This window comes from Bos mutus, chromosome 5, assembly GCF_027580195.1.
Source record: "Bos mutus isolate GX-2022 chromosome 5, NWIPB_WYAK_1.1, whole genome shotgun sequence".
NCBI classification, from domain to species: domain Eukaryota; kingdom Metazoa; phylum Chordata; class Mammalia; order Artiodactyla; family Bovidae; genus Bos; species Bos mutus.
Genome location: NC_091621.1, coordinates 90,836,525 through 90,851,841, shown reverse-complemented (window position 1 = coordinate 90,851,841; position 15,317 = coordinate 90,836,525). Strand labels below are relative to the sequence as shown.

The following is a 15,317-nucleotide window of genomic DNA, read 5'->3' as shown; positions in this document are numbered from 1 at the left end:
GAAATTCAGAATCACCGACCTGTAAAAAAATTCCTGCTGATATTTTGATTGATTATATTAAACTTAGAAATCGATGTAAAGAGATGGAAAATAATTAATGAATTGTCTTCCATAGGGAGTCTCTGCATCCTGAAAGAAGGTTAATGGTTTCCTTCCTATATGCTACTTGCAGTTCTCACAAAGTTTAATTCTCAGCACAATTTTTGTTGCTACTATGAATGGGTTCCTTTTTTCTCACATTTTGGAACAGGTTATTATTACTATATAGATCATGATATTTCCATTATTTGCATTGGAACTTTACCACAGTCTATTGGTTTTAGTTGATTGTCTTTGTGGTTTTTTTTCATTATCTACAAATAATTTTATCCTCCTTTCCAACCGTTTTCTCCCTTGCTCTTTTTTCTTAATATACTGATTAGGTATTTCAAAGATATTTTAGGCAGTAATGTTGACAGCTAGTTTGTTGCTTATTCTAATAGGAGAAAAAAATCCTGTGTTTCACCATTATTGGTATTTTGGCTATCAACGGCTTGATTCCAATTTTGTTTATAAAATTATAGCTACTTCCCAGACAACAGAAAGAGCTGAAATATCTCTCAACAGTGAGATAGGGGGTGGTTTTATTTTGCTTCACATTTTCCCAGTAAATTATTGACTAGGTTTTCTCAATCTACCTTTCTATATTTTAAAATTCCAATATTACTGATTTATGTTTTTTAAAAATCATCCATTTAAGATTCTCAAACATATGTGGAGAAGTATATACAAAAGCATTACCGCTTTTCATTTAGGTAACTACAGTTACATCGCATCACTGCTCGTTGTGTATATATTTGTGAGATGAGACTAGCCATAATCTTCCAATTTATTTTCCATGTTTCCTAAATTGAATGGAACACACATCCTTACCTCACTATTTCTAAAATTTCTTGCTTCAGGAGAACACTTTTAACTCCAAATAATTTTGGTTAGCAATGAGTATCTTGCAGAAGGCAAGAAAGAAGCAAACCCTAAAAAAAACTTTCTCTTTAGAAATATCGTACTGTTCCTTGTAAAAGATGACAGATCTAAACATAATATCTAGATACAAATTTCTCAAAGTAAACCTATTCTGCTAATAAAAATTACCTTCATCCTCTTTATTAACATATATTCATGTTTAAGACCACAGTTCAAGATGCCATAAAATATTAACAATCTGATATTAGGAAATTCATAACATTTTCATGTTATTCATAACAGCTTCATGAAAACCAGATTCTAATACTGTTTAAGACTTGCACATTAATAAATGTGTGTGGCAATCTCTTCAAATCCTCAGCAAATCCTGTTTCTTTCATATTTCATTAAGTAACCATTATACTGAATCTGTCTTGCCATCTGAAATAGCTTGAGATACATTATCAGAAAAATATCAACTTCTAATACAAACAGCTACATTTTTCATTTTTACTCTACCAGGGAAATTTCAAAAGTGCTAAAAAATGCAAACTGCTAACCGTTTTCTAAAAACAGAAATGAAATAATTAGGTCACAATAGACGGCTCCTTTCTCCTAGAAAAAAAAGATGATGATGAATGCAACTGGAATGTTTATTGTCACTGAAATTCTTCAGGCCTGGATTCCAGGCCTTGATGCAGGTTACTATGACAACTTAAATTACAGAAAATATTCCCCCTTCTTCTATCAAGTTGCTTTCTCCACAAGACCATTTCAAGCCTCCTGAAGGCTGTTTGGATCAATCTATAACAACAAAAAACACCTCTTTACAAGTTTTAACAAAAATGCCCCCATCTAAACCCTTAAACTAAGAACAAGCATAAAAAAATAAATTCCATTAAATCTACAGGGGATAGGACACCTAACCTGAAAAGGTACATACAAAGCTTCAGATATAAAATGCCGAGAGTACTCTGAAACTGCTCCCCATTACCAGAGGCACAGGGCGTATTACCACCATATGCTTCATTACAGAAACTATGGGAAATTACTTGCAAGGCAGTTTTGAAAGAAGATTATAGAGCTAAGCCTTGTTTACCATAATTTTCCCCTCACTAATGCTTTTTACAGGAAAGCACCAGAGAAGGAGGGTGAGGGCATACTACAGTGCTATTTAGAACAGAAAGAGGAGCATAAATAAGCAACCTGTAAAATCTAAACTTGGTTTCACCTAATCTTTTACACAAAACATGGGCTTTATTTTATAGTTAGGTCTCACACAGCCTCAACTTTATAAAACTAACAAAGATGCCTTTTGATAAATAACACTGTGAATTATTCTCTATCTTCATTCTCTAAGAGAATAATGGCTTAGGAGAAATTGCATTGTGATGGAGAAATGTGATTTAGTAGAGTTATTCTGATTTTTAAGTCAGTAAAAATTTAAACTCGCTGCATTAAAAAAAAAAAGAGGTAGTTTTACAATAAAGCAATACTAAGAATTTCAAAGTTGGTTTTGCTGCTCATCAAAGTTAACATGACTAAAATGACATGCTTCATTTGAGAAGGCTAGGGAACTCACATATGCTGTTCGTGTGAGTAAGCTGGCTCAGTATTCGGCATGGGCAAAAAAGTTTTGTTAGTTCAAACAAAGCTTTATTTAAAAAAGAAAAACAGAGCAGTATGCTAAATGCTAAAGGGGTCTCTTTGCTCTTGAAGTCAAGAATCAAAGACTGTTACTGAGCATTTGAGAAGAAACAGTGAAAAATGAAAACTCTTCAGCAGTCAACCCCAAGCAACTCATATTGCTGTCCTATTTGTATTAGTAAATAAGTATGAGTGTTCCAAGAGAAACAAAATAACTGAAGCATTCAAATCCAAATGTATACAATCCTTAAAAGTTAAACCTGAAGCACAGTTCCTTCATGGTGTAACTTAAACATCAATCCTCCTGTATAGAAAATAATGAATGTGTAAGAGAAAGACCTGTAGAACAGTTCTGTCAGTAATAGGAGCTAAAACTAAAATTTAAGTGATGATACAATCATGGAGAGAACTTAAGTCAATGGAGCTACATAATACAATACAATTCTTCCTTATGCTTTTTTTAAATTATTTCTTCTTTTTTATTTTTTTGATCATGCCCACTTTAAAATAAAGCATATGCTTTATTTTTATTTTCTTAAATTTTAATTGGAGGCTAATTACTTTACAATATTATGGTGGTTTTGCCATACATTCACATGAATCAGCCATGGGTGTACATGTGTTCCCCATCCTGACCCTCCCTCCCACCTCCTTCCCCATCCCATCCCTCAGGGTCATCCCAGTGTACCAGCCCTGAGCACCCTGTCTCATGCATAGAACCTGGACTGGCAATCTATTTCACATATGATAATATACATGTTTCAATGCTATTCTCTCAATCATCCCACCCTCGCCTTCTCCCACAGAGTCCAAAAGTCTGTTCTTCACATCTGTGTCTCTTGGTTTTTTTCTTTTGACTATATTACAAATTGCAGGGCTCAACTAGGATTTTTCAGTGCTCACATGAATATAATGAATTTACCTTATTACAACCAGACTATCCTTCATTCTCAACTCTTGGAGCCTTCTAGTCATGGTTTTTGCTAATGCCAGAGCAATGCAGAAGAGTCCACAAGAGAACTGAACCGATGCAGATGTGAACTTGTGGTCTTAGAAATCCACTCCTTCCACAGCCTAGCAATTACTAGAAGGCTCTAAGGGGAAATTAATTTATAGGAGACCTTCAAAACTCATCATCTAGGCAAAAATGCAAGCACATAACTTTTGTAAATGAGGGACTAAGGAATTTATATGACAGCATGCTGGTTGGTGCCCTTAAAGAGTTTATTCACCTGTAACATGTGAACAGTTTATTTGTAAGTGATTCACTGACTACAAACAAGGTCAAATTATTTCCCCTCTTGAGACCAATAAGTCACCTTAATGTTCAAGAGACAAGAGACCATACACATTGACATACAAAAAGCAAGTGGGAAATAGTTGTATATTCCCTCCTCAGGGGCTTTTGTGCCCCGTTATTTAATGAAGCCAATTATTGATACTATCACATTCAGATGGAAACTCAAACTATAGGATATATTTCAGACTTACCAAGATCTTCTAATCTTCGACTGTTAGAAGTTACTTATCTGTTTTAAAAGAAATTGCCAAGTTTAAAGCATTAATAGTATAGTGCTCAGGAAGCCCAAGAATTGCAAAATTTTGCCTCAGATTCCAAGTTGGAATCTAGAATTTATAAGGCAGTGAGACAAAAGATACTATTGCTAACCACGCTTCGTACTTATTTAAATAAAGGGTGTACAAATGATTTGTTAGTGAACACAAGCTCTGAAAGTCGCTCAAAACTTTGAAAATTATTCTTTAAAAAGCCACTGGAAGCGGTAGTCTTCTAGGATGCAGGAATGGAGTACAAACTTGCCGACTCACCTTCTAGGGCTGGGGTCCCCAGCTGGGAGCAGTGTGAGGTAGTCTTGAGGAAGGGCGGAGCACCAGACAGGTATTCTAGGAGGAGCTACGCAGGCACCTGAAAAGGTCCACAGTGTTCTTAGAATCCTGGCTAACTTTTAACTTAGACATGCTAAATCATTCCCATTTTAACTTTTAATGAAAGAGAAAAATACACCAGCTTTGAGCTTCAAATGGTTTTTCCAAAAGGAGTTTTTCCTCCCCTCGTGGGCACTCCCCGCTGGTCATCTGACTGCAATGCTTGTGGGCTAGATTGGTTTGGTTTCAATTAGTGTGCCTTTGAAAGAGGAATTTTCGTTGTTTCTCTAAAAGGTCATTTGATGGGCCCATGGTGTTCTAGGAAAGATGTTGTGCCTTCTTTTTCTCCTGAGCAAAGTTCTCTGAAATACCACAATAATTTCTTGAAAGCAGTTAAGCAGTTAGACATTTGGAAAATTGCCTAAAGCCAGGGTCTAAAAATGAAGCGGAAGGGGAGAACTTGGGGTTTTCAGTCTTTAAAAAATAAAAACAAAAACATGCCACATTCTTCCTTGGTGAGTACAAACGACAACCACTGGCTAACCTAAGAAACAGGGTGGCTTGGCACCAGTTCTTTTGACCATTCACTTGCCTAATACTGTGAGAATGTGAAACTCTGCCATGACATTAGTTATAAAGAAAGCCAAAGAAAGAAATCTTGGCCACAAGATGGGAATTGACGCAATTCTTATGTCTGCCACATTCAGACCATGCCTTTTGCAGACGTTTCTGCGTTTATTTATAGCAAGGTTGACTTTAGTAACAAGACCATGTTCCACTAATGATACTTTTTAAAAATATACCAAAACACCCAACTACTTTTATTATGAATAGGAAATACCACCCCCCAAAAGTTGATAGTCCTTAAAGTCTTAGCTATGACATAAAACAAAGTATCAAATTAGAAACAGTATAGAACTATCTGGTGGACCCCAAATCTGAGGCAAGCTATCAGATATATATACATTCCAAACACAGCCGAGGAAGGGAAAATTAGTCCAAACTTCCCTCTTCCAGAGAGCACTGGGTTCTCCCTGTTCAGCTTCTACACCCCTGCGTGGAGACATTGCTTCCAAATCTGGTTACTAGTCGAGTACTTCATATTAAGTCAATAGCTGTTGTAAAAGTGCCCTTCATTTTCAGGTTACTTTTTCCATGGTGTTACAGCTCCAAGTGCAGAGGTGCATTAGTGCATGCTTCTAAGTTTTAAAGAAAAGAGTAGCATTCACATTAAAATATTTTCTAATGAAAATGAACAGGCTTTAAGCCAACTAGATACCATAGAATTCCTGCTTCATCATCTTCTATCAGATGGGTTAGAGCCTTCTGGCTTCAACAAGACCTACCTACCTCCTCAAGGAGCTATAAGACAGACACAGATTTGAAGCTAACACCCCTTTGGTAAAAGAGCATGTCCGCGGATTGTGACATTGTCCAAAAAGCAAGGAAGGGTCCACCCTGCTGGGAGAGAGGGCTGGCAGAGAACTGGGTGGCAAATTCAGAGCCACATGAGAAGAGGTGAAATGGACTAATCACCCTGATTTCCACCTTGGACTTAGAAGCTAGCTATATGTAGTTTGGCTGGCAAAGGGATTCTTATTTATCTAATTCAGAATTTCTTTCCCCATCCATCTTCTTTTCTTTAAAGCCTCATCACTCTTTTTAGCTTTGCTTTTAAGCAAGTCTTTTGGAATTGGGAAGTGGGTACTTGAAAAGTAGTTTCTAAAATTGACATTTTTTAATTTTTATTTTATTTTTTAACTTTACAATATTGTATTGGTTTTGCCATATATCAAGTAGTGTCCGAATCTGTGACCCCATGGACTGCAGCACGCCAGGCTTCCCTGTCCTTCACTGTCTCCCAGAGTTTACTCTGATTCATGTCCATTGAGTCCAGATGTTATCTAACCATCTCATCCTCTGCTGCTCCCTTCTCCTTTTGCCTTCTATCTCTCCCAGCATGAGGGTCTTTTCCAATGAGTCAGCTCTTCGCATCAGATGGCCAAAGTACTGAAGCTTCAGCTTCTTTATCAGTCCTTCCAACGAACATTTAGGGTTGATTTCCTTTAGGATTGACAGGTATGACCTCCTTGCAGTCCAAGGGACTCTCAAGAGTCTTCTCCAGGACCAGAGTTTGAAAGCATCAGTTCTTCTGTGCTCAGCCTTCTTTATGGTCCAACTCTCACATCTGTACATGACTGGCTTCCTGCCAAAAATCAGATCAAGTTTGCTAGGCTTGTGAGGAAACCACCTTGGCAGAAGATCTTCCAGTTCCAGTCAAGCCTTCCTGTGGACCACTTACAGCACAGGAAGAAATCTGGGCTGCAACCTCATGAAACATCCTGAGGCCCAGCTTCCCCCCTAGGATTTTCCTGACTTCCTAATACAAAGAAACTAGGTGAGATAAAATGCTTAAGTCCCTAAGTTTCTGGCAACTTGTTATGCAGCAACAGATACTGTCACCCAAACAGCCTTTATTTAAATTAGCTCGTAAGAATGCAAACAGAAGTTGTTGATGTAAATGAACACAGTCAGTTCAGTTCAGCTGCTCAGTCGTGTCTGACTCTTTGCGACCCTATGAATCGTAGCATGCCAGGCCTCCCTGTCCATCACCAACTCCCAGAGTTCACTCAGACTCACGTCCATCGAGTCAGTGATGCCATCCAGCCATCTCATCCTCTGTCGTCCCCTTCTCCTCCTGCCCCCAATCCCTCCCAGCATCAGAGTCTTTTCCAATGAGTCAACTCTTCGCATGAGGTGGCCAAAGTACTGCAGTTTCAGCTTCAGCATCATTCCTTCCAAAGAAATCCCAGGGCTGATCTCTTTCAGAATGGAAAACTCAGCAGTGGCCACAGGACTGGAAAAGGTCAGTTTTCATTCCAATCCCAAAGAAAGGCAATGCCAAAGAATGCTCAAACTACTGCACAATTGCACTCATCTCACATGCTAGTAAAGTAATGCTCAAAATTCTCCAAGCCAGGCTTCAGCAATACGTGAACCGTGAACTTCCAGATGTTCAAGCTGGTTTTAGAAAAGGCAGAGGAACCAGAGATCAAATTGCCAACATTTGCTGGATCATGGAAAAAGCAAGAGAGTTCCAGAAAAACATCTATTTCTGCTTTGTTGACTATGCCAAAGCCTTTGACTGTGTGGATCACAATAAACTGTGGAAAATTCTGAAAGAGATCAGAATACCAGACCACCTGACCTGCCTCTTGAGAAATGAACAGTATCAGGATATTATGGGCTTTCCAGGTGATTTAGGGTAAAGAATCTGCCTGTCAATGCAGAAGTCACACGAGATGCAACCCCTGGATCAGGAAGATTGCCTGGAGTAGTAAATGGCAAGCCACTCCAGTATTCTTGCCAGGATAATGCCATGGACAGAGGAGAGTGGTGGGCTACAGCCCATGGGGTCGCAAAGAGTCAGACATGATTAAGTGACTGTGCATGCACGCATCAGGATGTTGCAATTCCTATATACTGAGTCCAAGCAAAACAGGATTATTAAGGATAACTCAAGAGCAAAGTAAATTCCAGTTTCTAAGAGGTGTTGCCTTTTTTTCCCATTAGAATGCAGAAAATGCAAAAAAAAAAAAAAAAAAATTTTTTCCCCCAAGAAGGCAGGCACTTCATTTGCTTGTATTAATAGATGTCTCTGCACAACTGGTGATTAATTGTTGGATATATTCTCTTCTCCCAAACTAGGTCCACCAGGATGGATAATAAATGGACAGCAGGGGCATTTTTATTACTGTAGAAATCAGAAAAGAGCTTATCACTGCCTATTCAAGTCTCACAGGTGATATAAGAAAAAGCCTAAAGGAAGCTACTCTCTACTCTCCAAGATGCCAGGAAGTTCAAAAAGCACATTCCTTCTTACTGAAAAAAGAAAGCCATCTAACATTCAAATGTAAATATTCAACTGTAAATAAAATGTGATGGCACATTTTCCTAAGTGCTATCCCTTTGTTTTCACAAAATAAAACCACAAATACAAAAATCAGAAATTCTCCTAAATTCCTAATTTTTTCTAATAAAAGAAAGGTAGGAACATTCAGTTTTTTTTTCCTTTTTGATACCAAAGCTCACAGATGTCCCACATCTTTGAATCATCAGCTCTGCTAAGAGCAACATGCAAAGGTAGTAAGGAATGTATCTTGGGTTCTACATATTCCATATGAAATATTAAAACAATAACATGACTACATAAACAGTGATGGAGATTTTCTATGGAAATGAATCCATTATGAGGCTATCAGCTATATTAGTTTGTAAAGCAGAGGGCAATGGTAGTAACAATAAAAATAATTATTCAATTTTAATAAACATTTACTAACTCCTTACTATATTTAAAATACAGCAGAAATTTAAGGGGCTTTTCTGGTGGCTCAGATGGTAAAGAATCTGCCTGTATGTAATGCAGGAGACCCAGGTTCAGTCCCTGGGTTGGGAAGATCCCCTAGAGAAGGGACTAGCAACCCACTCCAGTATTCTTGGGGCTTCCCTGGTGGCTCAGATGGTAAAAAAAAAAAAAAATACAGTAAAGAAATTATGAAGGTAAATTTACAAATGAATTTCATTCTATCAACTGTGCAGTTTTTTGTGAGATGTAACTAATATTGTGTTGGCCAACCCAATATGTAGTAGTAATACCACCAAATAAATGTTTTGGAAGTATTAAAGAGACTTGTAAAAAAAGCCTACAGTAGAGTTCATATCCTAGGAGATATTCAGGGAGTTTTTGTGAAATAAGTCTTTCTACTTGTATTATTGCTGTAAATTTTCTTAGCTTTTTCATATTAAGATGTGAAGTCCCTAGATGACAAAGATGTGACAAATTGTCACAAAGATTAGACAATTTGATTTGAACCCAGTTAATGTCTTTTAAATAGTTGAACCCATGTATCCTGTGGCTCCTGCATTGGTATGTGGATGCTTTACCACTTGAGCGACCTGGAAGCCCAAGTAACAGCTCAGTTTGCTCAGCTGTGTCCGACTCTTTGTGACCCCATGGGCTGTAGCACGCCAGGCTTCCCTGTCCATCACCAACTCCCAAAACTTGCTCAAACTCATGTCCATTGAGTCTTTGATGCCATCCAACCATCTCTTCCTCTTTTGTCTCCTTCTTCTCCTGCCTTCAATCTTTCCCAGCATCAGGGTCTTTTCCAATGAATCAGTTCTTTGCATCAGGTGGCCAAAATGTTGAAGCTTCAGCTTCAGTATCAGTCTTTCCAGTGAATATTCAGGACTGATTTCCTTTATGATTTGATCTCCTTGCAGTCCAAGGGACTCTCAAGAGTCTTCTCCAACACCACAGTTCAAAAGCATCAATTCTTTGGCACTTAGCTTTCTTTACAGTCTAACTCTCACATCCAAACATGACTACTAGAAAAACCATAGCTTTGACTAGATGGACCTTTGTTGGGAAAGTAATGTCTCTGCTTTTTAATATGCTATCTAGGTTGGTTGTACCTTGTTTTCCAAGGAGCAAGCATCTTTTAATTTCATGGGTGTAGTCACCATATGCAGTGATTTTGGAGCCCAAAAATATAGTCTCTCACTGTATCCATTGTTCCCCCATCTATTTGCCATGAAGTGATGAGACCAGATGCAACAAGCTTAGTTTTTTGAATGTTGAGTTTTAAGCCAACTTTTTCACTCTCTTCTTTCACTTTCATCAAGAGGCTCTTTAGTTCTTCTTCGCTTTCTGTCATGAGGGTGGTGTCATCTGCATATCTGAGGTTATTGATATTTCTCCCAGCAATCTTGATTCCAGCTTGTGCTTCATCCAGCCTGGCATTTCTCATGATGCACTCTGCATATAAGTTAAATAAGCAGGGTGACAATATACAGCCTTGATATACTCCTTCCCCAATATGGAAGCAGTCCACTGTTCCATGTCCAGTTCTAACTGTTGCTTCTTGACCTGTATACAGATTTCTCAGGAGGCAGGTAAGGTGGTCCCATCTCTTGAAGAATTTTCCACAGTTTGTTGTGATCCACACAAAGGCTTTGGTGAAGTCAATAAAGCAGAAGTAGATGTTTTTCTGGAACTCTTGCTTTTTCAATGATCCATGGGGTTGCAAAGAGTCAGATAGGACTGAGTGACTAAGGCACACCCACAAAGGATGTTGGCAATTTAATCTCTGGTTCCTCTGCCTTTTTTAAATTCAGGTTGAACATCTGGAAGTTCACAACTCATGTACTGTTGAAGAGTTATTTTCAGAAGATCAACTGCAGAGTTTGTAGAAAGTAGTCTCAAATTATCTAGGTGTCTTTACTGAAGATCCTTAACTCTAGCTTGAGTTGGCCCCAAACCAAGAACACTGTTAAATGCATCCAGATGAAAGGACAAACATAACCCCGCTGATAGAAGCTGCGTTTCCCTATAGAACACTTACCAGAAGACTGTGACACCGAGACACAAGAAAGAACTCCATCAAGGGAGCACTGAGAAAAGAACCGTAGGATGACTGGTGTGGCCCAGTGATTAGGGCGGAACACGTGGTTGGATTAACGTTTTAAGAGGAAACCAATGGGAGAGAAATGTTAGGTAGGAAAAAGACCTGAAGAATAGAAAAGGAAGCAGAAACAGGCTTCTTCGGCAAAGGCCATATCAGAAAGCTGTCTTTGCCACTGCTCAGAAAGTGCAAGGCTCTGGGAAGGCACAGTGATTTTCAGAAGAATTTAGGTGGAATTGCTATACCCTTCTGAACCCCTATAACTCCTCCAAGACTGGCACAAACTCATAAGAAATTAACTGGCCTTTAATTTAAATGAAGTAAACTAACAAAGGTTTAAAAAAAAAACCAACACCTGATAAAGTTGTAAATTGTTATCAGCAGATAACAATTTCTCTGAACACAATGAAAAGATTCTTTGGCAGCTTCCACAGTCTGTTGTGTTATTTGTCAGACCCATGCCCCTCCTGCATCATGAATTCTGTCTCGTTTCTTCCTTATAGGCCCAGCACCTAGCACCAAATCTAGCACACTCAATAAACGAGGATGAAGGGCAGGCCAGGAGGAGGGTCTAGATAAAGCAGGAATTTGACATGCTATTTCCTGAGGTGGCAATGCAGGCAGCCAGCTGACAAATTTCTCTTTTCCTTTTCTCCCTACAAGGAAGGACTGGTGGGGGAGACTGGAGGAGGGGAATTTTTTTAACTGAAAGAAAACAATTTTTAACTAACAAACTTGTGGCTTTATTTTTGCATTAATATAAGTGAAAGCTCAAATACTGATTTCAACTACCACTCCCCAATCACCCTGAAAATTTTCCTAAATACTACAGATTGATCTAGTTAACCTCTTCCTAGCTTATCAGATTTCATTATTCAGCTGGATTGTTATCAACTAACCATCTGTTCAATACTGCTACCAGACAACAGGAAAAATCCCAAGGTTGTTTTTAAAGACCTGACGGTTCTGACTAGAAGCTTGTTCGTATGGATGTTTTAAAGTTTCTCCCATTTTTTTCCCTAACGGTCTCAAGAGAACTAATTTTAAAAAGCCCCTACCTAGGTGGTTCAGTGGTAAAGAATTTGCCTGCCAATGCAGGAGCCACAAGAGATGTGGGTTTGATAAGATCTCCTGGAAGAGAAAATGGCAACCCCATACCAGTATTCTTGCCTGCAGAATCCCATGGACAGAGGAGTCTGGCGGGCTACAGTCTATGGGGCTGGAAAGAGTTGGACGTGACTTAGTGACTAAACATGAGGGATTTCTTTTTTAAATAGTGTGAATTAATTTCAAGTGACAATGATTTTCATTCTTCATTTAAAATAAGGGAAGGTAGAAAATTTTTAGCCTGTGTTTTAAAAAAAACAAAAATAAAAAGAGCAAAGAATATTCTACTACTAACATTGAAAATTACTATAGTATGTTGGCATGTTCAAGTACACTTTAAACAATTACCTAATTTCCTAAATTGCACTATTTCAAAATTACGTTAATCTTTAATAAATGGCATTTCAAAACAAAGAAAAGTATAAGCAATAAGGCTACATTAAGCTAGGAATGCCCTTACCCAATGCTTTTACCCAAGTAAGATGGTAGATGTTGCAAGAGGGCATCAGAGGGCAAACACACTGAAACCATACTCACAGAAAACTAGTCAATCTAATCACACTAGGACCACAGCCTTGTCTAACTCAATGAAACTAAGCCATGCCCGTGGGGCAACCCAAGATTGGCGGGTCATGGTGGACAGATCTGACAGAATGTGGTCCACTGGAGAATGGAATGGCAAACCACTTCAGTATTCTTGCCTTGAGAACCCCATGAACAGTATGAAAAGGCAAAATGATAGGATACTGAAAGAGAAACTCCTCAGATCAGTAGGTGCCCAATATGTTACTGGAGATCAGTGGAGAAATAACTCCAGAAAGAATGAAGGGATGGAGCCAAAGCAAAAAGAATACCCAGTTGTGGATGTGACTGGTGATAGAAGCAAGGTCCGATGCTGTAAAGAGCAATATTGCTTAGGAACCTGGAATGTCAGGTCCATGAATCAAGGCAAACTGGAAGTGGTCAAACAAGAGATGGCAAGAGTGAATGTTGACATTCTAGGAATCAGCAAACTAAAATGGACTGGAATGGGTGAATTTTACTCAGATGACCATTTTATCTACTACTGCGGGCAGGAATCCCTCAGAAGAAATGGAGTAGCCATGATGGTCAACAAAAGAGTGCGAAATGCAGTACTTGGATGTAATCTCAAAAATGACAGAATGATCTCTGTTTGTTTCCAAGGCAAACCATTCAATATCACAGTAATCCAAGTCTATGCCCCAACCAGTAATGCTGAAGAAGCTGAAGTTGAACGGTTCTAGGAAGACCTACAAGACCTTTTAGAACTAACACCCAAAAAAGATGTCCTTTTCATTATAGGGGACTGGAATGCAAAAGTAGGAAGTCAAGGAACACCTGGAGTAACAGGCAAATTTGGCCTTGGAATAAGGAATGAAGCAGGGCAAAGACTAATAGAGTTTTGCAAAGAAAATGCACTGGTCATAACAAACACCCTCTTCCAACAACACAAGAGAAGACTCTATACATGGACATCACCAGATAGTCAACACCGAAATCAGACTGAGTATATTCTTTGCAGCCAAAGATGGAGAAGCTCTATACATTCAGCAAAAACAAGACCAGGAGCTGACTGTGGCTCAGACCATGAACTCCTTGTTGCCAAATTCAGACTTAAATTGAAGAAAGTAGGGAAAACCACTAGACCATTCAGGTATGACCTAAATCAAATCCCTTATGATTATACAGTGGAAGTGAGAAATAGATTTAAGGGACTAGATCTGATAGATAAGAGTGCCTGATGAACTATGGACTGAGGTTTGTGACATTGTACAGGAGACAGGGATCAAGATCATCCCCATGGAAAAGAAGTGCAAAAAAGCAAAATGGCTGTCTGGGGAGGCCTTACAAATAGCTGTGAAAAGAAGAGAAGTGAAAAGCAAAGGAGAAAAGGAAAGATATAAGCATCTGAATGCAGAGTTCCAAAGAATAGCAAGAAGAGATGAGAAAGCCTTCTTCAGCGATCAATGCAAAGAAATACAGGAAAACAACAGAGTGGCAAAGACTAGAGATCTCTTCAAGAAAATCAGAGATACCAAAGGAATATTTCATGCAAAGATGGGCTCGATAAAGGACAGAAATGGTATGGACCTAACAGAAGCAGAAGATATTAAGAAGAGATGGCAAGAATACACAGAAGAACTGTACAAAAAAGATCTTCATGACCCAGATAATCACGATGGTGTGACCACTGACCTAGAGCCAGGCATCCTGGAATGTGAAGTCAAGTGGGCCTTAGAAAGCATCACTACGAACAAAGCTAGTGGAGGTGATGGAATTCCAGTTGAGCTGTTCCAAATCCTGAAAGATGATGCTGTGAAAGTGCTGCACTCAATATGCCAGCAAATTTGGGAAACTCAGCAGTGGCCACAGGACTGGAAAAGGTCAGTTTTCATTCCAATCCCAAAGAAAGGCAATGCCAAAGAATGCTCAAACTACCGCACAATTGCACTCATCTCACATGCTAGTAAAGTAATGCTCAAAATTCTCCAAGCCAGGATTCAGCAATATGTGAACCGTGAACTTCCTGATGTTCAAGCTGGTTTTAGAAAAGGCAGAGGAACCAGAGATCAAATTGCCAACATCCGCTGGATCATGGAAAAAGCAAGAGAGTTCCAGAAAAACATCTATTTCTGGTTTATTGACTATGCCAAAGCCTTTGACTGTGTGGATCACAATAAACTGTGGAAAATTCTGAAAGAGATGGGAATACCAGACCACCTGATCTGCCTCTTGAGAAATCTGTATGCAGGTCAGGAAGCAACAGTTAGAACTGGACATGGAACAACAGACTGGTTCCAAATAGGAAAAGGAGTACGTCAAGGCTGTATATTGTCACCCTGCTTATTTAACTTATATGCAGAGTACATCATGAGAAACGCTGGACTGGAAGAAACACAAGCTGGAATCAAGATTGCTGGGAGAAATATCAATAACCTCAGATATGCAGATGACACCACCCTTATGGCAGAAAGTGAAGAGGAACTCAAAAGCCTCTAGATGAAAGTGAAAGAGGAGAGTGAAAAAGTTGGCTTAAAGCTCAACACTCAGAAAACGAAGATCATGGCATCCGGTCCCACCACTTCATGGGAAATAGGTGGGGAAACAGTGGAAACAGTGCCAGACTTATTTTTCTGGGCTCCAAAATCACTGCAGATGGTGACTGCAGCCATGGAATTAAAAGACGCTTACTCCTTGGAAGGAAAGTTATGACCAACCTAGATAGCATATTCAAAGGCAGAGACATTACTT

General features: G+C 39.0%; 1 protein-coding gene across 9 annotated transcripts in view; it reads right to left on the bottom strand.

The window, feature by feature from the left end:
* Nucleotides 1-15,317, bottom strand: part of RASSF8 (Ras association domain family member 8) — a 137,919-nt gene that overhangs the window by 85,269 nt on the left and 37,333 nt on the right. For 4 of the 9 annotated variants that reach the window (XM_070371225.1, XM_070371226.1, XM_070371220.1 and 1 more), the window contains exons 2-3: nucleotides 4,417-4,513; nucleotides 4,081-4,118 (exon numbers count right to left, since the gene is read on the bottom strand). The exons of 1 other annotated variant lie outside the window; for it this stretch is intronic. The gene's annotated coding sequence lies outside the window, so the exon portion shown is untranslated. The remainder of the gene's footprint in view (nucleotides 1-4,080; nucleotides 4,119-4,416; nucleotides 4,514-15,317) is intronic. 4 more of the 9 variants (XM_070371222.1, XM_070371223.1, XM_070371219.1 and 1 more) reach the window with 1 other exon arrangement.